Below are 26,378 nucleotides of genomic sequence, written 5' to 3'. Positions count from 1 at the left end.
GAACAGGGATCAAATATGAAGCTGTCAACGCTTCTCAAATGCAGTTGGCTTGCCCCCAAAGGACTGCAAATAATTTTCCATAGAAAGGAAGCCCAAGAATTTCAACTTATAAAGAATTGACAAAATTATTGAATTTAAGTTTAGTTCATCGACAGAATCTTAATACGAATTTGACATCTAAATTATTGATGGATCAGATCTTTTAATGTATTTAAGATCTTCATGGACACGTGGTTGTGTATGGACAAATATTTATTAGTTGAATTAGAAATTCTAGTTGTATAACAGACAAAAAGACAAATCTATTAAACAGCCTCAGAGGAATGCTGCAGTCTGCAGCCTGGGCCCTGAAAGTCCTTGGGTTTTGTTAATCATTCCGCACAATAGCCAATTGTTTGAATTCTGAACCCACAGATCTTCCCATATGTGATATTCCCACTTAGCAAGGTTGTTAATTGAAATATCAATTTTGACCAATTTTGTTAAGTTTTGGATAGCAACTTAGGCAAAGTGGGTTGAGGGGCCCCACTTGCAATTTTGAGGTGAAAGAAGGCTCCAACATAGGAAAAAAGGAAAAATCGGTTTGATAGTGGATGGTTGGGGGCACCCCAAAGAGGAATACGCTCTCATTGGCTAGTAGGCTTTCATGGAGGAAAGAGAGAGAGGGAAATCGAAGGATGGGACCCACATGGGGAAATTGGAGGCCCGGCGACTAAAATAGGAGCACCCATCATTTGGGGATCTTTTGATCATTTGACATCTTACTTGACTAGCACGCTTGAGTTGAGAGCCAAGTCTACATGTGTTGTTGAGCACACAATATTTTCAAGCGAGAATCTCACCCTCTCTTCGGTGGACTTCGAGCGCCAGCCCAAGGAGGTGACTTACATCACACTTGATTCGATCTGGGAGCTTGCTAAGCATATTTGTGGAGTTGGTTCAGCAGGTGGGACGCTGGAAGGGAAATACGCAACTTTTGGGGGAGCTAATTGTGGAGCTGGGGATTTGTTGGGCTTTCAAGGATAGCCTAGGGCCATCATTTGTTGAAGATTTGGAGTGTTTCCGGAGCTCCTTTTGGTGTCAGTCTGTTGTGCCAAACAACCATCACCTGCGCAGTGGCACCTTCGTACCACACATGGGTGCTTAGGAGAAGGTGGAATTGGGGGCTAAGGCTTGTGGGGTAATTCTGGGAGGGAATTTGCTAAGTATTGCAGCCATTTTGGGGTCCATCGGCAGTGATATTTCAGGTGGGTCGATATACCCAGCAGCTGGAGGAGTGGGCGGAAATTGGGCCAAATTTCGAAGGTCAGCATTTGGCCAAACCCCTTTCTGGGTTTTGGTGGGTTATTGGTGATTAGACTGGGGTTAATTTCTCGGAATTTTCTGAGCATTGGAGGAGGACCTAGCGGCCACTAGTGCAGTTTTCTAGGACCAGCATAGAGCTTTTGTGGGGTGTTGTAGCTCATTTTACTTTCCTTAATGTATTCAAAATACATATATATATACTCAATAAAAAAATCAAAGTCAAAGGTTTTGATTTACGATTTTGATTAATCTTTAATGGTGGATTAAGCAGCATTGGTTAAGTTGTAATGCAAACTTAATATTAAATGGGTTTCGATGGGTCCCCATTCACCAAAGTCGGCGTTGGTTAAATATCGTTTGGATTGTTGGTGCGATTGTTGTTAATTTCTCTGAATTTCTTGAGCACCGGAGAAGGACCTAGCAGCCATTTCTTGCAGCCATCAATGCAGTTTTCTAGGACCAGCGCAAAGCTTTTGTGGGGTGTTGTAGCTCGTTTTACTTTCCTTCATGTATTCAAAAAATATATATATGTACTCAATAAAAAAATAAAAAATAAAAATCAAAGTCAAAGGTTTTGATTTAGGATTTTGATTAATCTTTAATGGTGGATTAAGCAGCGCTGATTAAGTTGTAATGCAGACTTAATTAAATGGGTTTTGGTGGGTCCCCATTCACCAAAGTTGACGTTGGTTAAATATCGTTTGGATTGTCGACGTGATGGAGAGAACAGAAGGGGCATAGTGGATGGTGCAAACCCAACGCCACTATATACCCGACTGTTAGCCCATTTGGTGCCTCCGTAAAGACATTCAAAGATCTTTGTTGACCACAGATCAACGATGGAGAAGCGTTACGGGGGGACTCCGTCGGATTTCCTTAATATGTCGACAAGCGAGCGTTTAGCTATGATTTAGTTGCTCTGTCACCGCCTCGTCACCATCATTCCTCCACCACCTCACCAACCACGTCACCTGTCACCTCATCCATCTTGTTACCACGTCATTAATTCGTACACCCCATGTACGTATTTATTTCCATTTTCCCCCCGTTTTTCCATTTTTTTCAATAAATCCTGTTACCCTTGGTCATTTCATTTACCATTCTTCTTTGCTCTGCTTCTGTTGATTGGGATTGTACAACTCAGAGCTCTAGTCAGCATCAATCATCGGTAACTAGCTATTTACACATCATCTCACGCGTCTTAGCTGTCAAAATGTCCAAGAAAACCATTTTAACGGGGTCCTCTTCTCATTTTCCATTAATGGGCAGCGAAAGGAACGTCTTTGACCAAATTTTCTCTATAGACTTCATAGATTTCACCTGCATGTCATACTCAATCAAGCAGAGTCTCTTGTGTATGTTGTTGCTGTTAAGTCTGGTATTTTAGCTACAATGATTCCTCAACCATATGTTTTCCCAAAATTTGTCTATTGGCTAGTTTCCTCTAGTTTCCTCCCTATATCCACAAAAATGCTTTGTCATGAAAAATTAGGGGAGAATATCTTCCAAGTGTCTTCCCTTTTAATGCAGCAGGCATTGTGTTTTCCTGCTTCGAACTCCTATACCTCTTTCTCAGAAGAAATCCTATTGTTTGCCTTTCAAAACCTATCTGGATCAAATTATGCTCAATTAACTTTCTTTTTAATGCCCAATGGGAAGCATTTGCCTTTAGAACCTACTCATTTCCCTTTAGATACTTTTGCTGAGGAGGTCAGAACCATTCTTCAAATTATGGCTAAGATTTTGGGAAGAGAAGACACAACTGTCATTGACAGAGCTATCCTGGGAATGTTCAATTTGATGATGAATCCTGAGACAGTTTTTGACATACCTGCTTTCTGGTAAAAGATGGTCAACTCTCAATTAACAGATCTTTCCCTTACTGGATGTTTCAGATTTCCCTCTTTGGTGACTTATCTCTTTTTATATGCTCATGTTGAAAGATTTATGCACCTGGGATTAAATATTATGGATCCTCAAATATTATGGATCCTCACAAGAACAAACAGTGAGTGATGTTTACGACAGATGTTATAAGAAATGAAGCCAACAATGAGGGGTTGACGTATTTCACCACTTCCTTTTATCAGTTGCATATTCAATCATAAACAGTTCTCCTTCACCTTGTATACTAACAAAGGCCCAATCTTTTCTTTGGCACAGTAAAGATGTCAAGGTAGGTGATTAGTTTTTATTTGAAGATTATGTAGAAATCAGATTATATGGAGTAAAAATTGCCCCCTACAGACTCCCCACATTTGTGCCTGTGAGAATGTTTTCTTTAGAATTTATCAGGCATAGTTTAAATGTTGATCGAGTGCATTTTGTTCCAACAAAGAAAGGGCATTTATTTAAATTGCCAAGGACAGTTAAGCCTTTTATTGTAAATAATAGGCAAGCCATAGGAGAAGTAAAGAAACTTCTTAAAAGTATGAAGTTGCAACTGGGTGAGAAATGGGCATATGACCCTCACCATATTATTTCAAACAGAAGAGTGGAGAATGCCTATGCTCCTTATGTGCATGAGCCTCGACCAGATGTCGAGAAACTAGCAAATGGAGGACAAAACAGTGTGTCAAGAGGGATGGAGGTTGAAACTCCTCATCCAAGCGAAAAGAATTTGAAAAGAGACAGTGAGGATGTTATTCATTTGGAAGAAGCAGATAAAAGGTCTAAGAGGATTAAGTTGTTTAAAGGGGGCAGTTCTTCAACAGTAATGGGTTTTCAATTGTAGTTGGGGGAAGTCATTTGTACACCTTCTTCCTCTGTTCCAGAAGAGGTTGCTCAAAGTTCTGTTCCAATTATAAAACAATTATATTCTTAGATTGAAGAAAGGAACAGAAAAGTCAAAGAAAGCATGGAATCCCAATTAGAATCTCAGTCCATCTCAGATTACCAAACTAGATTGCTTTTTGCCATGGACCTGGAAAGAAATCAGCTAAAGCTATCTTTCTCTCACCCCTCTGCTTTGACCGACTCTTCTTCATCGGGTTTTAAGACTGTCAATTTGATAGTGGATGCTAGAGAGATCCCATTACCTGATAAAATTAATTTACATAGGCAGACTGGAGAGTTAATATATAGTGATTTGAACAAAACTTCCTTAGCTGCTAGCAAAGCTGAAGCTTTGTTAGAGAAAGTGGTCAATCAATTAAAACTAGAAAAAGCAAATTCCAGAGCTTTGACCACTTAAAGACATTGATTGTAAAGATTGGTGTGAACCTAGAAGATAGGAGTGTTGTTCAGAAATTGTTGCAGGGAGCTGAAACAAAGATTCCAGTGCTCAGAAAGAAAATGAAAATGCCCTTTGTGGAACATCCAATGGCCTCAGAAGTAGCACAGGTAGAAAAAGAAAATGAAACTTTGACTAATGAGCTCTTACAAAAAAATGATGAAATTGCCAAGCTGAAAGAGATGAATTATGTTTTACAACAGAAAATTGACTCTCATGTTTGTACTATCCTAGTACAACCAGATTCTAAAGACCCAGTTGACAAATTAACCATAGTAATGACTGAGCTGCAAATATCTAAAAATGAAATGAAGAAGGTTCAGAGAAATTATGATGATGCTCTGAAAGTTATAAAATCCACTGAAAGGGAGTTGGCTATGTCCCAGGAAAATACTTTTAAGTGTAGGAATGATTTTCAGATTGCTTCACAAGAAATCAAAGAGCTGAAGGAAAAAGTGAAGGGAAATATGCCCCTTATTCAAGCAAGAGAAATTATGTGGAATGTTATAATTCATACTGTGAGGAATATTTGGAAATCCTTGTCAATAGTTGCAAAGGAGAAAGTCGTTGTCAAAGACTTGGAGAATTTAATTACTGCCGGCAAACAAAAGTTACAACAGCGGGCTCAATTTGCTAGGAAAATGATTGATTTCCTTAACTCAAGGTCTTCACAACAGCTAAGGGAATTAGGAGTTGAAGACAAAACTGAGTATGTCTTGGAAATTAATAAAATGATTGTGAAAAACTTGTGCAGGAAGACAGCAGAGACAAAATTGTCAGAGGTTAAGGAAGTTGTAATGAAATTCAATACTGATTTTGATAAGAGGACTAGAGCAAGTTTGCCTTCATGTTGGGACCAGCAGGGGAATTTATTACCCTGGGAGACCTATGAGACTTTACTGGTGGAGGCCAAGAGCAAAATCAGTTCTACTCATGAGAGAACAACAGTGCTTAAGGGAGCAACAATTGTGAATTACTTGCATAGAGATTTTCAGCTATTGTGGTTAATGAGAACCCTCTTTGTTGACAAGCCAACATACAGCAGGATCACAAATTTCAAAATGGCACATACTAGGTTTGTCAAGAGTCCAAGTTCAGACACAAATGTTTGGAAAAAATGCAGAGAATGGATGTCACCAACAGCAGCAAGTGTAGAAGTTGGACCCTCAACTGCACCAGAGTCCCAGCTTACTCAGTGAACCGATGCCACCTGTCATGCAGCAGTCTTTTATGAATATTTATGAAATGATGTATTTATGTTTTCTTTTATTTAACAATGTAATGTTCGAAAGAACAAGCATTTCAAAGTACTGGGGGTTTTCGCAGTGCATTATATTAGATATCATTTTTGGGATTCAACTGCGTTAAGTAAGTCATCCATCTCTGACCATTTCCATGAGAGGTAGTCGTAACTGACTAATTTCTCATGATTTTTGAATAGTCCACTTAGCACTCATTGCATCGGGTGATGCTCAAAGGGGTGAAGAAGTGGGATTAAAACTAGTGAAATAAATCACATAGCATCAATCATCACTTCCGGGGCTTGCACCCAGTAACCAGGACTTCCCGGGAGGTCACCCATCCCATATCGCCTCTGGCCCAAGCGCGCTTAACTGTGGAGTTTTCCCCACAATCAAGCCCACTTAGCTTGCTACCCCATTTGCAAAACCTTAGCAAGTATTGTGTCTCATGAACCATTCAAGTAGAGTTCCCTTCACTCTTTTTGAATTAAGTATTGGGAGTTTTCGCAGTGCATTATATTAGATATCATTTTTAGGATTCAACTGCATTAAGTAAGTCATTCATCTATGACCATTTCCATGAGAGGTAGTCGTAACTGACTAATTTCTCGTGATTTTTGAATAGTCCACTTAGCACATTGCATCGAGTGATGCTCACAGGGGTGAAGAAGTCGGATTAAAACTAGTGAAATAAATCACATAGCGTCAATCATCACTTCCAGGGCTTGCACCCAGTAACCAGGACTTCTCGGGAGGTCACCCATCCCAGATCGCCTCTGGCTCAAGTGTGCTTAGTTGTGGAGTTTTCCCCACAATCAAACCCACTTGCTACCCCATTTGCAAAACAGTAGCAAGTATTGTGCCTCATGAAGCATTCAAGTAGAGTCCCCTTCACTCTTTTTGAATTAAGTATTGGGGGTTTTCGCAGTGCATTATATTATATATCATTTTTGGGATACAACTGTGTTAAGTAAGTCATTCATCTATGACCATTTTTCCATGAGAGGTAGTCGTAACTGACTAATTTCTCATGATTTTTTAATAGTCCACTTCGCACTCATTGCATCAGGTGATGCTCACAGGGGTGAAGAAGTGGGATTAAAACTAGTGAAATAAATCACATAGCGTCAATCATCACTTCCGGGGCTTGCACCCAGTAACCAGGACTTCCTGGGAGGTCACCCATCCCAGATCGCCTCTAGCTCAAGCACGCTTAACTGTGGAGTTTTCCCCACAATCAAGCCCACTTAGCTTGCTACCCCATTTGCAAAACCTTAGCAAGTATTGTGCCTCATGAACCATTCAAGTAGAGTTCCCTTCACTCTTTTTGAATTAAGTATTGGGGGTTTTCGTAGTGCATTATATTAGATATCATTTTTGGGATTCAACTGCGTTAAGTAAGTCATTCATCTATGACCATTTCCATGAGAGGTAGTGGTAACTGACTAATTTCTCATGATTTTTGAATAGTCCACTTAGCACTCATTGCATCACCCCTGTAAGCATCACCCGATGATTAACGCTATGTGATTTATTTCACTAGTTTTAATCCCACTTCTTCAGCCCTGTGAGCATCACCCAATGCAATGAGTGCTAAGTGGACTATTCAAAAATCATGAGAAATTAGTCAGTTACGACTACCTCTCATGGAAATGGTCATAGATGAATGACTTACTTAACACAATTGAATCCCAAAAATGATATCTAATATAATGCACTGCGAAAACCCCCAATACTTAATTCAAAAAGAGTGAAGGGAACTCTACTTGAATGCTTCATGAGGCACAATACTTGCTAAGGTTTTGCAAATGGGGTAGCAAGTGGGCTTGATTGTGGGGAAAACTCCACAGTTAAGCGCGCTTGAGCTAGAGGCGATTTGGGATGGGTGACCTCCCGGGAAGCCCTGGTTACTGCGTGCAAGCCCCAGAAGTGATGATTGACACTATGTGATTTATTTCACTAGTTTTAATCCCACTTCTTCACCCCTGTGAGCATCACCCGATGCAATGAGTGCTAAGTGGACTATTCAAAAATCATGAGAAATTAGTCAGTTACGACTACCTCTCATGGAAATGGTCATAGATGAATGACTTACTTAACGCAGTTGAATCCCAAAAATGGTATCTAATTTCAAAGTACTTTAGGAAGTTAGCAATTTTTGGCAGTTGACAGTTTCATAATTGTCACTTCTTGAAATTTTGTATAAAAATCAATTTAGAATTTGAAGGGAGGGTTCCGAGTTTTGGACCTCAGAAGCAAAAATTACTTGTATTCTCAATCTTCTTGGTGATTTGAATAAAGATTCCAAAGTGATTCCAGACACTTGTTGAGTATGATATGTGTTTCTTGTTATCTTTCATTTTAATGTTTTTCTTCTATAGAAGACAGTAATGAAGTTGTTGGCCTTTAGCTTTACAGTTCTTCAAAATTTGATTCTTGTGAGTTAAAGTTAAAAGAACCTTAATTATGCGCTCCTCCTTTCTATATTTCATTCCATGTTAACTACATATTTCTTATAGAGTTGACGACAAAAGATTTTGCACTAAGCAACCTATGGTTTAAAGCTTTCCATCATCTTTTCTCACAATACTACTATTAAGATCATATTCAACATCAGAAGGCCACTTTGAAAGATTGTTCTGCCCCATAGAAGACTAAGAAACACTGTCTAAATAGTTTAAATTTCTGGGGTTTTAAAAAATGGGACAACAGACTCAATTCCTCACAGTTCTTAACAAATGTCTTGAGCAATGACCTCAGCCAAAAGTTGTCTTCCAAGGTACAACATGGGGAACAGTTCCTAGTGGTTGAGCAGCTAATTTCATCACATGTGTCTTGTTAGCTTGCCTTGGGAAAGCCCAGGGGCATACATTCTGATCTCATATTGTACCCCTTGTTTTTCATAATAAAATGGCTCGGTTTTGTGTAGATTTTGGAGTTTTTCTGGGTGTCCAATAGGTGTGTGAATTTATGTGTGTTTTGCTATGCATGCTTTGTTTATCGTTGTTAATTTTCCTTAGGGATATTACAGTGGTATCAGAGCTCATAGTCTTGGCTCAGCTTGTGGGAGCAGTTATTAGTCTATGACACCAAAGGATAAGCAGAACGTCACTTACAGAAGGCAAAGGTATAGAACCAGAGAAAAGCAACAATAAATTACTCCTGATCCAGTAACAGTTGAACAGGAGGTTGAGAGGCCAGACATGGGGGATAATGAAGGAGATAAGATGAGCAAAGAAGAGGAGTTTGCTCAACATCTTTTGAAGGCCATCAACGATTTGTCTAAGGGCACTGATGAACTGAGGCAGCAAAACTACAACAACAACAGGGGCAAGGGGGTTCAAGGAGAAATTCATCTGGCTGAAGGTTCAGGTACTTCGCACCACCATGCAACAAATCCACCCAACCTCTTGTTTCTAGCACACCACCCAGGTTAACCATCCCCACATTTCTAGCTTCAGGTGTTGGAGGGCCGCAAGGGCAGGAGGAGATGCCCATGGGGGACTATTTTCTGGAGTGTTAGTCTTATGGGCCTCATTTCAAAGAGGCCATCACCTTTAGGGACTTCTGTCATCTTAAGGGCAACAATAGGAGCAAGGGGCAAAGTGTAGGAGGCTACTCACATGGCACAGATTTACAGCACTCGATGGGGAGGTTATTCCTCCCAACATTTGATGGATTGCCTAAGAGCTCAATTAGGGCATGGGTTGAGAAGTTAGATGTCTATTTCCAACTCAACCAAATGACAAAGGGGGAGGCAATCAAAATTGCCACACTGCACTTAGAGGGGGAAGCCCATGATTAGTGGTTCCATGGGTTGACCACTATGGGACATGCGGGAGTTACGGCCTATGAGGATTTCACTCGGAGGGTACTGAAGCATTTTGAGAGGAGAGACCCAGAGGAGCACTTTGGAGAGCTGACATGACTCAAGCAGACTGGGAGTGCTTAGGCCAATATCTAGGATTTTCTGAGATTGTCAGTGATGGTACCACACTGCACTTAGAGGGGGAAGCCCATGATTGGTGGTTCCATGGGTTGACCACTATGGGACATCTATGAGGATTTCACTTGGAGGGTACTGAAGCGTTTTGAGAGGAGAGGCCCAGAGGAGCACTTTGGAGAGCTGACACGGCTCAAGCAGACTGGGAGTTCTTAGGCCAATATATCGGAATTTTTGAGATTTTCAGTGATGGTACCAGACTTATCGAAGGCAGAGAGCATCTTCATGTTTTTGGAGGGGTTAGCAAAGCCATTGAGGGGCTTGGTGAGGTCCAACAGACCCACCACTTTGCAAGACGCAATTGGTAGAGCCCGGGACTTGCAGGATGCTCTGCCCAGGGCCAAAGCGCAGATGCCCACTAGGCATGTATTCCAGCAGAGGGGAAGAGACACCAGACCCCCACCACAGCAAGACATTCAAGGGCGTGGGCAGTTGGATGATGAGGCTAGGAGAGACCTCCGACGAAGTTGTGCTTCACTTGCCAAGAGCCGTGGGCACCGGGACATCAGTGTACCAAGGGCAAGGCCCACTTCATAGAGGTATTTTCTGATAGCGAGCCGAAGGATGATGTGAAGCAGGAGGTAGATGTTGGAGATGATGGTCCGCTTATGGCCGGAGGAGGAGGCAAAGGTCCATCACCCCCACCAAGGGGAACTCCTTTCTTGCTAGCAGCAGGGGTCATCACTTCACTTCAGGGGGGGCGAAGTACCTCATTCTGAGGATTGGGGGCAACATGTTTCAGTACTAGTGGACAATGGGGCTACCCACAATTTCGTAGATGCCTAGGTGGCGAAGAGGAGGACCATACACATAATCCTTTAAGGGATTCGTACCAGGAGATTGTACCATGCAGTGCACCAGATATGTCCCCGGGATGACAATAGTGATGGGGAACTACTCTATGACGAACCACTTATTTGTGGTCAATGTTCCCGACACCAACGTAGTGCTTGGTGTGCAGTGGTTGCACTCACTTGGACGCGTTACTACTAACTTGCAAAAGCTGGAGATGGAGTTCATGGGCCCTATCGGGAAGATGGTTTTATTAAGAATGCACTCATACCCTCCACAGATAGTGTCAGTGCACAAGATGGAGGTTGATTTGAGACATGTTGATATAGAGTGGAAAGTGGAGCTAAGGATATTTGATGTAGGGGGTAAACCCCAACCACCACACCCAGATGTGCAAGCCATTTTGGAAAGGTACCCAACAGTGTTTGGGGACATCTCGTCAAGACCACCACGTGACAGGGGGCTTGAGCACACAATTTTAGGATTGAGGGGATTTCAATGTTTCCATTGGATTTTGTCATGTATTAGCGTATGGAACTCATATTTAATCATGTTAAAATTGGCAACTAGGGCCAAACTCCATGTGGGTCACCTTATTTATGGCAGCTGATATTTTTTTGGATTCCTCTCATCAAGAGGTGTAGGATTGATCTAAATATCATCCGATTCCGACATGTATTCATGGAGATATGAATTTATTTGTGTTATGTGACAATTCGTCAAGGTCGGCCAGCAACCTAATTACCCCCACTCAACTTCAACGTTGCACTATAAATAGAGGTGGCTTGCAAGTCATTTTAGACACACCTCTTGTGATCTCTTCCTCTCCACTCATTTGGGTTTTGGTGGAAGGAGAAGTCACCAAGAGTATACGCTACCCTAGAGCAGATACCCTAGCTCCTTAACATTGTCATGGAGGACATCCCTTAACTCAATCATGAAGAAAACCTAACGCAACCATGGAAGAAGCCTTAACGTTGTCATGGAGATGACCTTAAATGTTGTCATGGAAAAGCCTTAACGCTGTCATGGAAAAGGCTTAACGCAATCATGGAGGAGAAGACCTAGACGTTGTCTAAAGAGACCTATTCACTGCCCTAAGACATCTAGATGCAGGCTCTATTGAAGAGAAGCACCTACGCTGCCCTAAAGGAGGCTCCTACGCAGTCCTAGGAGAGGCTTTAACGCAGGTAAGGAGATGCCCTAGGTGCAGTCATAAACTCGAATGTGTGGAGCAAAAATACCCTCGGATAAGGACACAGCAGGGAGTGAAGTCTGGGCTCAATACATTCTTGGAATGGATCTGACTTCTTGTTGACAACCTCAGCATCAATGATACGTTAACCTCGTATGACAAGGAGAAGTATCCTCTCTCGGCATACCTGTGATCTGAAGATGGTGTTCTTGGACGAATGGAGCAAAGAAGGCTAATGATAATCTCAGCATATGTCTAGGCAGCATACCTGTAGGTGTTGTCATGTCTCAACATCAAACGGATGGAGCAAAAAGGCCTTAAGACCTGTAACAGTAATCTCCTGAAGATGTTATTGCAGTCTTGGCATAGCTACAGACTTGGGTGTAGGATCTCGGTGACTAGGTGCAGTCATGGATGGAGCAGAGATCCGTATTATAGAGGACAGTTTAGGATGTCCTTCTCGGAGGTTGGAAATCTCAGATGAGGTACTATAAGGTACCTCTGTTACAGCATAGTGATGAAGTGCAGCATAGTGATGATGAGTGTAGCACAGTGATGAGCGCAGTATAGTGATGAGCGCAGCATAGTGATGATGAGTGCAGCATAGTGGTGATGAGTGCAACATAGTGATGATGTGCAGCATAGTGATGATGAGTGCAGAATAGTGATGAGTGCAGCGTAGTGATGAAGTGCAGCACAGTGATGAAGTACAGCAAAATGATGATGGATGCAGCATCGTGATGGAATCACCTTGGAGAATCCGTTGAAGAATGAGATCTGATAAGTGTGCCTTCACCTGAGTTCAGATCTGCAGTCCTAGTCATCAGAACTATTATGTCATCTTCATGGTGAAAATCTCAGATGTCTGATATTCTATCTTGTTAAGTCAAAGTGTTGACTTCTGTTAAAATTGGCAACTAGGGCCCATGTGGGTCATCTTATTTATGGCAGCTGATATTTTTCTTGGATTCCTCTCGTTGAGAGGTGTAGGATTGATCTAACGATCATCCGATTCTGACATGTATTCATGGAGATATGAATTTATTTGTATTTCTTGACAATTTGTCAAGGTTGGCCAACAAGTTAAACTGTGTGGCACACCCCCAACTTATCCTCCACGAATCATATAAAAGGAGGAGACCTTGTGGCATTATTCCACTCATCTCACGGTCACCACACATCTCTCTCTCCTACGCATTAGAAGAGTTTCTCTCTCTCACACGTGAGGCTGAAAGGAGGACGCAGATTTCTGGTTAGGGCAATGTTGACTTGGGTTGACCTAGTTGCAGGTGGGCAGATTGGATAGCGTTGAGCAACGTGGAGGCTTTCTTGATTGCAGTTTGGGTTGGGAAGCCTCTCCTAGGCTAGCCGCATTTCTGTTCAGCCTTTTTGACCAAGTTTGACCACTCTTTGACCTGCGTTGACTGTCAAAGAGTTGCCGCAGGTTTGACCAGACATTGACTGCAGTTTGACTGGGTATTGTGGACTGTTTTGGGCTGCCTATGCTTGTTGTTGAAGACCGAGTTCTTCAAGGTTGACTTGAGGTCAAATTGGGAGTTGTTTGACCAACTTTGTCCTTGCTAATTAGTGTTGTATTGGTGCTGATATAAAATCACAGATTTGTGATATTGTACTATCTCTCTCTCTCTACTAAATTATTGAAGAATATAGAAGAATTGATCAAAGGGTTTCCCCGCATTGGGGTTTGTCCCTGGCTAGCCGCCACATCTTGTGTCTCTTGTCCTAGCTTGTCTTCTGTCGATTTTATTTATTATCTATCATCATTTTACTTATATGTTAATGTGATTGCTATACTGAGAATTGACATTGGGCTAATAAGAAGAAATTGAAGTAAATTGATCTAAGCATAGAACATACCATAATTTAACATGGTATTAGAGCTGAGGTGAAGACAAAGCCCAAGAAAGAGCGACAGCAATCATTGAAGATAGTTGGAAAAGTCTGAAGGCTTCATGGGTTCCTCATCACACTTCCCCGCGAAGACAAGCTCCATGAGAAGTCTGACTATCACGGATGGAAGATGTCTCTTGATGTGACATTGGAAGAGCAAGAAGTGTTGGATTATGTGAGAGGCAGAATTATGGAGCCTCCATCAAATGCACCGGCTACTACAAGGAACAAGTACACTAAGGGTGAAGTCAAAGCGAAGAAGATCATCCGAGACTCTATTGACAAGCATCTGGTGGCCTACGTTTTCGAGCTGAATAGCTCCAAGGAGATCTAAAATAGACTGGTAAGCTTGTTTAAAGTTAGTGATGCAAATCAAGTTTTGTTCCTCAAAAATAAGCTGAAGGATATTAAGAAGGGCAAAGACGAGGATATTCAATCCTACTTCTTAAGGATCACTGAGATCGAGAATGGTCTCCTATCAATTGGAGAAGTCATTGCTGACAGGAAAATGACTATCACTACCCTTGGAGGGCTCCCATCCAAATGGTATGTATTTAGAGCCACTCTTCTCAACAATGATTGAATTCTTGAATTTGAGGAATTGATGACGAGATGCATTCAAGAAGAGACAAGGATGGTAGAGCATGAAATGCCTTCAAGCAAAGGCAACCCCACTTCTTTCTCCTCTCAAGCTAAAAGGAGAAATAATTCTGAGTCTACATTCAAAGGAAAGGTCGGATCGAAGGGTGGAAGAAAGGGAAGATGCTTCGCTTGCAATAAATTTGGCCACTATGCGAGGGAGTGTCCAAATAGGAAGGACACATCTCATGACAATGATCAAAACCACTCCCGGGGCAACTCCAACCACAATCAAAGGAATGGCAGGTTTAATAGCAAAGGAAAGAGTAATGCCAGAAATCAAGGAAGTGGTCAAACCTCCAAGAAAGCAAGGAACTCCAGGTATGAATCAAATGTTGTTAACAATAAGCAAGATGAATATTATCTGATATTGGCCCTCTCCACTACCTCTCCTCCGGACTCGTTGGGCAATTGGCTTATTAATAGTGGTGCCTCAAGGCACTTCACTAGTTACAAGGAAGCTCTTTCTAATCTGATAGAGAAGGAGACAAACTTGGAGATTATTCTTGGAGACAATTCCACTTATCCCGTAAAGGGTGTAGGGAATGTTACTCTTCAATTAAATCAGGGTAACACAATTCATTTGCAAGAAGTCCTATATGTACCTGATCTAAAGAAGAACCTGGTGTCCATTTCGACAATGGAAGACAAAGGCTACAAGGTGGTCTTCATCGATGGCAAGGTACGTGTATGGAAAAAGAGGTTTAAAGATGCTTTCACTCTTGGGTTTCGAGTTGACTCTTTATATCAAGTTGGAGGAAGTCCGTTGGGAGTCATGTCTTGCGACACATCTCTCCAGTCTGAACTATGGCACCGAAGGTTTGCCCACCTTCATTATAAGGCTCTACCCGATGTGAGACAAATGGTGACAAGGATGCCCGAGTTCAAAATAGAGCATGAAGGTGTATGTAGGGGATGTGCCAAAGGAAAGCTCAAAAGGGGACCATTCCCCTCAAGCCAAAGCAAGACCTCCGATATTTTGCAGTTGGTTCACTCCGACACATCTGATATGATGCTCGTGAACTCTTTGGGAGGATACATATATTATCTCACTTTTACAGATGACTATTCTCGCAAGACTTGGATATACTTCTTGAAAAAGAAGGATGAAGTGTTCTCCTAGTTCCGTCACTTCAAAGCCTTGATCAAGAATCAAATCAAGAAGAAGATCAAGATCTTAAGGACTGACAATGGGACCGAATATGAATCCAATGAGTTCCATGACTTTTGCAAAGAGGCTGGCATTAAGAGGGATACCACAACACCATACACTCATGAGCATAATGGTGTGGCGGAAAATAAGAATCGTACGATTGTGGAAGTTGTTCGTGCCATGCTCCATGATCACAGGCTTCCGAAGTTTCTATGGGCCGAAGCTACGAATACCGCCGTATATGTTCAAAACCGATGTCCTCATTAAGCATTGGATTCCAAGACTCCCAAAGAGATGTTCACTGGCAAGAAACCTGATGTCTCTCATTTTAGAATTTTTGGAAGTCCCATATATTTTCATGTGCCAAAAGAGAAAAGGAGCAAATTGGGTGCATCTGGAAAGAAGGGAATCTTCGTGGGCTATAGCGAAAATTCTAAGGGCTATAGAATCTATGTGGCTGGTCAAAGGGAAGTCGAGATTAGTCATGATGTCACCTTTGACGAAGATATGGCTCTTAGCAAGGTTGACAATCTTCCTATTCTAAGGAAAACTAAAGAAGCTGACACCAGGAAGCCAGATGAAAAGGAAGATGAGACAATGCCCGATGTGGAAGAACCTATGGATCCTATTGATCCCCCTCCACAAGAGCCTTCCTCTTCTAGGAAGAGGCCCTCATGGCTCAGGGGGACACTTGATGATGCCAAAGGACATATTGCACCCAGAGGGACTTTCCATGAAAGTAAGAAGCCGACTAAGTATCAAGGATACTTGACCATTATCCATTATGAGCACCATCATTCAAAATGAGCCTTCTTCGATTGAAGAAGCTGAGAAGCATCAAGTATGGAAGGATGCTATGAATGAGGAATACGGGTCCATCATGAAGAACGATGTCTAGGATGCGGTCCCCAAACCCCACAACAAAACAGTTGTCACCTCGAAGTGGCTTTACAAAATAAAGCATGGAGCTTATAGGAGTGCTGAAAAATATAAGGCTCGCTTTGTTGCTCGAGACTTCTCTCAAAAGAAAGGTGTAGATTATGATGAGATATTTGCACCTGTTGTCCGATACACACCATCCACTTGATCATAGCCCCTGCTACTTCGCAAGGATGGAACCTACATCAGATGGATGTCAAGTCTGCGTTCTTGCATGGTTCGATTAAAGAGGAAGTCTATGTGGAACAACCCGAGGGGTTTGAGATTCATAATCGGGAATCTCACATATGCAGGTTGAAGAAAGCTCTCTATGCACTGAAGCAAGCACCCCGAACTTGGTATGAGAGGATCGATAGCTACTTGATGAAGCTGGGATTCACTAGGAGTGAAGTCGATCCAAACCTTTACTTTAAGGTTGAGGATGATAAGCCTCTCATACTGGTGTTGTATGTTGATGACCTCTTCCTAACAGGTGCAGACCCTCTCATTCACAAATGTAAGAGGGAGTTGGCTTCCGAATTTGAGATGAAGGACCTAGGACTGATGCACTATTTCCTAGGGTTGGAGGTTTGGCAGAAGCCAGGAGAGATTTTCCTATCTCAAGGAAAATACGTGGTGAAGATATTGGAGAGATTCAGTATGGTGGACTGCAAGCCCGTGACTACCCCGATGGAGCTTAACTTCAAGAAGTTATGCGGTAGTGTTGCCGGACCTGCTTTGGGAAATGCTACTGAGTATCATCAACTCATAGGAGCATTAATGTTCTTGGTGAACTCTCGTCTGGATATATGTTTTGTAGTCAACACGTTGAGCCAATATATGGTTGAGCCTCATCACTCACATTGGATTGGTGCCAAGAATCTTTTGAGATATCTTCGAGGCACAATCACTCATGGGTTGAGATACACTGTCGGAGATGTGAGGCTACATGGATATTCCGATGCTGATTGGGCAGGCAATGTGGTGGACCGAAAGAGCACTTTCGGGTGCTATTTCTCTTTGGGTTCTGCCTCGATATCCTGGATGAGCAGGAAGCAGAAGTCGGTGGCTTTGAGCATCGTTGAGGCAGAGTACATTGTTGCGAGTATGGCCTCCTGTGAGGTTGTCTAGTTGAGGAAGCTCTTCAGTGAATTGTTTGGACATACATTGGATACTATTGTGATCCTCTGCGACAACCAGAGTGGGATTTATTTATCGAGAATCCCGTATTTCATGATCGCTCCAAGCACATCAATATCAGGTACCACTTTATCCGGGATATGGTACAGCGAGGAGCAATAAGGCTCCATCATATTGGGACAAATGAGCAGGTCACCGACATTCTGACAAAGCCCCTGGGAAAGGTCAAATTCTTGACTTTCCGAGAACGACTAGGAGTCGTTGAGAGACCCTCTTATGAGGGTCCTGTATGATGCATACATTGAGCTCTGGGAGCTCCGGGGGGCTTGGGGTACTTCTTGGAGCGACGAGCGACCATAGGGTGACTCACCCTCCCCTAGTGGTGCGTTGTGTACAGGGTGAATGGTTCAGCCTTCCCCTGTGATACCTCGTGGCGACATGTAGGCAGGATGAGTGGTTCATCCTTCTCCTGCCGAGACATCCTACCCATGCAATCTAGGACTCATGGGAAGTACCTCTCATCTGGCCAATGAGTAGGGAAATGAGGATAGGAACCATAGTAGCACTGAGGGACGCATCGTGTATCTACCGTACTCCTTATGCTAGGATGACATTGATCTGGGATACTGGAACTGACTTCGAGTCAGTAAGAATGATATAACTCACTCTCTTTTGGAACTGATCTGGGATCAGAAAGATTGGTATGACACTCTCTTCATTGGGACTGACTTCGGGTCAGTGGAGGATGGTATGAAACATACTCGATCATTTCTTCTTCTTCATAGTTCAGCAGAGCAGTGCAGGGTAGATTGGACAGCGTTGACCAACATGGCAGCTTTCTTGACTGCGATTTGGGTTGGGCAGCCTATCCTAGGCTAGCCGCATTTTTGTTCAGCCTTTTTGACCATGATTGACCACTCTTTAACCTGCGTTCACTGTCAAAGAGCTACCGCATGTTTGACCAAATGTTGACTGCAATTTGACTGGGTATTGTGGACTGTTTTGGGCTGCCTATGCTTGCTGTTGAAAACTGAGTTCTTCAAGGTTGACTTGAGGTCAAATTGAGAGTTGTTTGATTAGCTTTGACCTTGCTAATTAGTGTTGTATTGTTGCTGATATAAAATCACAAATTTGTGATATTGTACTATCTCTCTCTCTCTGTTGAATTATTGAAGAATATAGAAAATTTGATCAAAGGGTTTCCCCGCATTGGGGTTTGTCCCTAGCTAGCCGCCACATCTTGTGTCTCTTGTCTTGGCTTGTCTTCTGTTGATTTTAATTATGTTCTATCAGCATTTTACTTATATGTTAATGTGATTGCTATACTGAGAATTGACCTTGGGCTAATAAGAAGAAATTGAAGTAAATTTCTCTAAGCATAGAACATACCATAATTTAACAACTTCTTATATATATGTACTATCTCTCCATCTCTCTCTCTCTCTCTCTGTGCTGAACTATTGACAATATAAGAAAATTTGATCAAGGGTTTCCCCACATTGGGGTTTGTCCCTGGCTGGCGCCACATCTTGTGTCCTCTTGTCTTGGCTTGTTTTTTGATGTTTATGTTTATGTTCTATCTGCACTTTACTATCATGCTGATGTGATTGCTAATCTGGAATTGATATTGAGCTAAATGGAAAAATTGAAGTAAATTGCTCTAAGCATAGAACATACCTAAAATTAACAAATCAAGAGCACCAATCCCTTTGTGTACCTTGATGTTAGTGACATTGGTTGTCGAACTCCTCTATCATGACCCTCCTATAAATGTACGCATCACTCAAACAAAATCTTGACTTGACATGCTATGCTTTTTCTATCTTAGGTTGATGCTTAGAGGGTGATATTAATGACAAAAATCCCTATAAATATCCAGAGGTAATGACAAAGATACCTCTGGATATTAATGCTTAGAGGGTAATATTAATGACAAAGATCCTGATTTTCCAACAAGACTAAAAAATTAGACATTTCTAGTGGTGGCAAGAGGCCCAACCATTAGCAATAGGATAATAGATTTACTTGTCATTTCTAGTTTCTAGTAGTTTTTATAACTATTGACTCTTTCTTGTTTATTATGATATTTTTTGTAAACAATATATGACAATTTAAGTTTGAAGTTTGAAGTTGGCAATTATAACTCATTAGTAATGAATTATGAATATGATGCTTCATGAAAGTTGAAATTTGTTTCATTTCATTTAATTTTATAACATTTCATTTCATGTTAGATATTATTTGTTGTAATGGTTACACTTAGCTTACAAGTGCAACTTTGGTGATCAATGATGATAAATGTTATATATTGAATTTTGAAAGCTTGAAAGTTTAAGATTGATGAATCATGAGACTCAATATGTTGTATGTTACTATGTTACTAACTTGTGGATGTGGTTGATGAAGATTATAACTTCTAGATGATTGTTGTTATATGGTTCAATCTATGGTTTTTTATGTTTTTTATATCTAATTCATCATTATGCATGCTTTTGTTTACATATATGCATCAAAATACAAAAAATATAAATATATATATATATATATATAAATCGCTCCGGAATCGCTCCCAAACTGGAAGCTTTTGAAAATGTCGCTCCCACTCCCAAGTAACCTTGCTTAAAATTATAGATATATCAAAAATTCAAATAATCACAAAAAAATACATGAACATACACAACAAGCAATTTTCTTTTCCTTTTAAATCGATTCTTAGGTTCTCTTTTTGTGTGTTTTACAAAAAGTCTGGAGGATTGGTATAGACTGGTTCAGTCAGTCCAAAAGACTTATGGTTCGGCCAAGCCTGGTAACTATGGCTCTAAATTCTAATGATCCCTCTACTAATGTATGACCTCGTGGCCCAACTGAAAGGGTACATAATTTATCAATTCACTTCACTAACATAATGACAAAACATCCAAGAAAAGTGTTTCCTCCTATTGCAACATATGAGGTTCATACTTCATAGCACTTTCCTGTTTAATCTAGTTTATTGTAAATGAGCTTCTCCCATATCATATCTTCATAGTGCATGAATTATAACTCATTTGATACCTAGATTAGACCAGAGGAAATTTCATATATTATATTTGTTCAATCTAAGAAGGAAAATGATAAGCTTTATCTAGTGTCATCCATAACACTTCATTTCTTGACCAAAAAAATGAAAGGCGACTTACTTTCCTCATGACTTGCATTTCACTAAATTGTCAAATTATGAAAATTGTTGATAATATTTCTATATCCTTTATATCATTTCTATCTTAGCCATTGCCAACTAACGTCCAGGACATTTTTATGACCAGCTGCATAAAGAATTTTCTTCCAACCAAATTACATTCTTCTTAGTTTTTATGAAGAATAGACCTTCCCGGTGTTGCATGTAAATGAAACCCTGTGACTACATTGTACACATCTTTTGTCATTTTAACTTGCAAAGGTTGTTTTTCTGCATTTCATACTGTTCAGTGTTATTTACTAAAGGTGTGGAGATTTTGAAAATCTGCACTCTAAAATACTTCCAAAATTTCACTTCTTCTACTTGAGGTTCCCCAAATCTATCTCATTGAACTTTCATCCTTATGACTGTAGCTAAAATATTTATTATAGTTGAAAGACGTCAATTCTCTCCAATGTTTTCACTACGCAAGCTCAAGGAGATAAGACATCGAAAAATGTACTTATCACATTCTCAGCCCTTAGCACACAATCTCAACCAAATATAGATCTGAAAATTACTTTTATAACAACATATTTGTAACAGCATTACATCTGATTTCTAGTTCCATATAGGCATGCTAAAACATATAACATATCAGCCCAGCTGTCCCAATAAATCAACTTATTAGAACAGCCATGAAACTACTCATAACAATGAGAAACCAAACTCTTTTCAAATCAGCAACATAAAAATTTAGGACAACAATAGTACAATTCATATATTACACAAATAAAGATAAAGTACAATACCTCAGTTCATCCCAAGCAGGTACAACAATTCCCTTCAACTCATCCCAAGCAAGTCCTCTCCAAATGCTTCCCAAACTCCAGCTATGACATCCACCATCAACAGCAAACCATAACCAGCAATACAAAATCCTAGTAAGACATCCCACCAAGCTATCTATCCACATCAAAGGCTCCATAACAAGCTAGCATCAATTCCAACAAGTTGACCCTTGGATCTCCACTTGCATCCCACAATTTATCAAAGAGATTCACTAAGTATGGATCACATTAGACTCCACTTGCATCCAAATGCTACAAATCTTTCTCTAAGGTTTCATCCCAAAAACCCTAGATCTAGCTCACACCAAGTTTTAAGACAAACCCTAGCACTCCCAATCATCTCTACGGTTTACTTCACACAAACCTTAAGTGTTCAAACTCTTGTATCACACAAGCACATAGACTCCAAGACAAGTATATCAAGATTATGAGTACATACTTGAATAGTGAATTATAACAAAGGTATTATAGAGGATAAGGGAGGAAGGAAAACAACAGAAAAGTGGACTAGACCCACAAACAAGAAATTCAGAGTTACAGTGACTGGACCTTACATTCTATCCCACCAACCCTGTCTTGTGCTTCTCAAAAATCCATGTGAAAAAATAACTACCAGAAATTCTGAGCAACAGCTAATCTAGTTGGCCTGGTATCAAGAATAATTTCAAATTTTCTTTCTGATCTTGCACAATAATTTATCATTTTCACTGTGTGTATCTGGAGGCTGTAGTTATAGGTGGCCTTGTATCAGTAGTTGGAGATAATTTTACAAAATTAATGTAAAAACTTCCAGTGCTGCAAAACTCAACATCACCTAAAAATGTTTTCAAATTCTCCATAGAAGAAGCAAGCAATGGTGACATTTGAACCTGCCTCATTTTGTTTACAACATCTTCCTCAGAAGTCTCAATCTTTGTTGCAAATACTCTTTCCTACTCAGCATCTGTTGCTTTCTATATGCTAATCAAAAACCTCCTAGTTTCTCCAATAACAGTTCTATGTTACATTAAAGGGATTTAGCCTTTCATCTATTTCCATTGAAGAAATTTCACATTTCTCGTGCCCATCTTATCATATCATACGTGCCTTTCCTTCTAGTTGCAGATATTTCCTCAGTTTAAAAAAATTAATTATCGATTTTTATTTGAGCACAAAAGTCTGGCCCTTCAGAGCACTATATCACCCACTAATCTGATAAAAAAAATTTAAACTTCGCCCTCTGTTTCCACCACAAGCAATTTAAAACTTTTCCCTTTGAGGATATGGGGTACTTCTTCTATCTACCCAAATTCGCACCGCTTGATTAAGCAGACAAACTCATTACTCTATTATTAACTATTTACTTTAAGCATACATGACACTACAGATGTATGCAACCAAAATATAACCATTCAGTTATTCATGCAACTATGAATCATAAGTACAGGCTAGCACAAGCAGTTAGAAGAACGAACTGGAAATTAATTCACCCATGACATAACCATAACAATTCAGTATCAATTTGTCCTGGGGCAGCTCAATTGGTTAATCCGAAAAATGTGAAATCGTTGAAACTCGAAAGACCCGGTTCAAATCCCCTGTTGTGACCCACGCTACGCCGCTACGGAGAGGAGGAAATATCGTAGCCCCCAGAGGTTTACTGGTAGTTACATGTCAGGCAGGCTGCTGGGTTCCTCTGGGTTACAAAAAAAAACAATTCAGTATCAATTCAACAAAATTCACATATAGATTTAAAAATAATTATCTGTCTGGAGCAGTCGAACAACTAGCTGCAGAAGTGGGACACTACACACAACCACAGGTTCCCTGCTGCACCAGTTCTCTCTGCAACAGAGGGCATCCCCGTGCTGAGATTATGATTCCACAAGGGGCATAGGAAGTATACACTTCCTATGGATGACTAAATTTCTCTTCTAACAGCCCAAATTCCAGGCTCACAGTAATTAGTTACACCTACAACAATTCTGAATCCACAGCCCTCTTCCCCATGAGACTGCACAACCCAAGGAATTGAATTCCCTTCTCTGCTCAGCAGTCCCTCAAGCTATCCCACATCCCGCTAGGGCTCCAACACAGGCTGGCCGGCAAATTTCACTGCTGGGTTTCAAAGGAATTATCAGCGGTAGCTAATTCCCTTTGATGATGGCCATTATCATTCCATACAGCCATAATTCTCACTTAGTTTTTGGCTATAGCTTTCACAATTTGAATTCAATATGCACACAGCAGTTCGCTCAAGAAATATTTCCCTGATTCCAAACAAAGGACAGTTCACGGGGTGAATTCCCAATTTCTGATAAGTTCGTCTCTCTGATAATTAAATGGCAATCAATCTTTGAACTCTATCTCTCACAAACCTTCAAAACCAAAAAATAATTCGCTTACATGGCAAAGGTAAGGCTTCTAGTTGTGAAGAGGCCACATATTCTTTATGCATTAATCCCCACAAAGGCGCATTGATTACTTAATAATCAAGGTATATAGTTAAGTTTTACAAGACTTTGGGTTAACTCTCTTACTAAGTGGTAAGGTCTTTTCCTTAGCCTATGTAAGCCCCCTTGTCCTTCCCCTCTTGTGAGTCATAGCTCCCCCGTTGATATACTTTTTATTATAGATTCCCTGCTGTACCAGTTCTCTCTGCAGAGGGCATCCCCGTGCTGAGATTATAATTCCACAAAGACATACACTTCCTATGGATGACTCTAAATTTCTCTTGTCACAGCCCAATTCCCAGGCTCATAGTAATTAATTACACCTACAGCAATTCTGAATCCACAGCCCTCTTCCCCATGAGACTGCACAATCCAAGGAATTAAATTCCCTTCTCTGCTCAGCAGTTCCTCAAGCTATTCCACATCCCGCTAGGGCTCCAACACAGGCTGGCCGGAAAATTTCACTTCTGGGTTTCAAAGGAATTATCAGAGGTAGCTAATTCCCTTGATGATGGCCATTATCATTCCATACAGCCACAATTCTTACTTAGTTTTTGGCTATAGCTTCACAATTTAATTCGATATGCACACAGCAGTTCGCTCAAGAAACATTTCCCTGATTCCAAACAAAGGACAGTTCACGAGGTAAATTCCCAATTCCTGATAAGTTCGTCTCTCTGATAATTGGATGGCAATCAATCTTCGAACTCTCTCTCTCAAACCTTCAAAACCAAAAAATAATTTGCTTACATGGCAAAGGTAAGGCTTCTATAGTTGCATGAAATGAAGAGGCCACATATTCTTTTATGCATTAACACCCCCAATGGCTTAATTAAGCATTAATTACTTAATAATCAAGGTATATAGTTAAGTTTTACAAGACTTTGGGTTAACTCTCTTATTAAGTGGTAAGGAAAAGGGTTAACTCTCTTACTGAATGGTAAGGTCTTTTCCTTAGCCTATTTAAGCCCCTTGGTCTTTCCCCTCTTGTCTAAGTTGCACGAAACGCCAAAAGTTAAAACGTTTCAGAGTTTCCGAAACGGGTACGTTTAGAAACGTCACTTTCCAAAAATAGAAACGCTGGTCGAAACGTTTAAATGACAATTTAAGACCCATAAATGACAATTTAAAAGGAAAAACAAGTCTATATTAACTCTAATAGATGATTACATGATGGTCGAGTTTCGGCCAAGTTTCGGAGTTTCGAGTATGAGTACATCCCAAAATGCCGGGTTCTTTGAAGTTTCGTACAACATAGCCCCTTCTGAGTCATAGATCCCCTGTTGATATACTTTTTATTAATATTCAATGTCGATATACTTTTTATTAATATTCAATGTTCAGTTACAAATTACATTGTTCAGCTTATAGCCATTCATCGTATACATATACAATAGTGAACCCGGGATCAAAACTGGGGTATTACATTGTTTACCGTTTATGAATTTCTTTTGTAGGCTATTATGCCACCACCAGTCTTCAGCGTATGTGGTTAGAACTTCAAGCATGTATGATATGCTTTTGCAGACCTCTAGAAGAGACCAGCAAAGCCAGATAATCCTGAACATTAGTCTTTTATGAAAGAAAACCTTTCTGAGGATTATAAGCAGGAAAACTGCAGCAAGTGGGAAAGTCTAGGAAGAAGAAAGCTATATTGATTGTTACCAGAAGAAGATTATTTTTGGAAGAGACTTTCTAATGAAAATGATAAATTTGAAGTTAACAAAGAAATGGAAGATATCACAATTCCAAGCAGAATCCCTTGATCATTGATTTAATATTAGGTAATGGCCACCGATCTTCTCACCATGGCTTAGGAAGTCTGCAGCACATGCTTATATGTTCCGCAGTGGCCACTTACAAATGCTCTTTCATAATGCAATTAAATAACTTCTCCATCTTATCATGATTTTTTAATTTCTATTTCAAAATGAATGGCCGCTGCCCAATCCCATAAATGCAGTACCTTCCCTCCAAAATTTCTTGAAAAATGCTCACCAATATATAATTTTTGTGTAAATACTAAATATAACCTGGAATATGTCAAGTGGTGAAGCCATTATCCTCTTCGCCTGGGCTCAAATTGCACTTGTGACATGTTTGCTCTCCATGAGCTAATTGTTGATTGGGACTCTTCGTGAGCTAATTGTTAATTGGGGCTGGCAAGATACCAATAATCTTGTTCTTGCCTATAGGGAACTAATGTTGATTGCGGCTGGCAAGGTACCAACAATCTCATTCTCACCTACAGACTAGAGGGTAGGAAGAGCATGGCAACATGGTAAAAAAACAAATAATAAACTGAAACATATTAAACTTGCCATATAGATTAAATGAATTTTGGAGATGCATACCACAGCTCATATTGAATTTTTCTGGTAAAGGAACTAAGCAAGTAGACCTTCACAT

At 40.5% G+C, this 26,378-nt stretch overlaps 1 protein-coding gene across 1 annotated transcript in view; it reads right to left on the bottom strand.

The window, feature by feature from the left end:
* LOC149236974 (uncharacterized) overlaps positions 1–26,378 on the bottom strand; it is a 166,050-nt gene that overhangs the window by 138,061 nt on the left and 1,611 nt on the right. The window lies entirely within an intron of this gene.

Source organism: Pinus tabuliformis, chromosome 8 (genome assembly GCF_031772625.1).
Source record: "Pinus tabuliformis cultivar Carrire ecotype Pingquan chromosome 8, CPIR1, whole genome shotgun sequence".
Lineage (NCBI taxonomy): Eukaryota > Viridiplantae > Streptophyta > Pinopsida > Pinales > Pinaceae > Pinus > Pinus tabuliformis.
The sequence above is the reverse complement of the archived record's forward strand: the minus strand, read 5'-3'. Positions and strand labels throughout refer to the sequence as shown.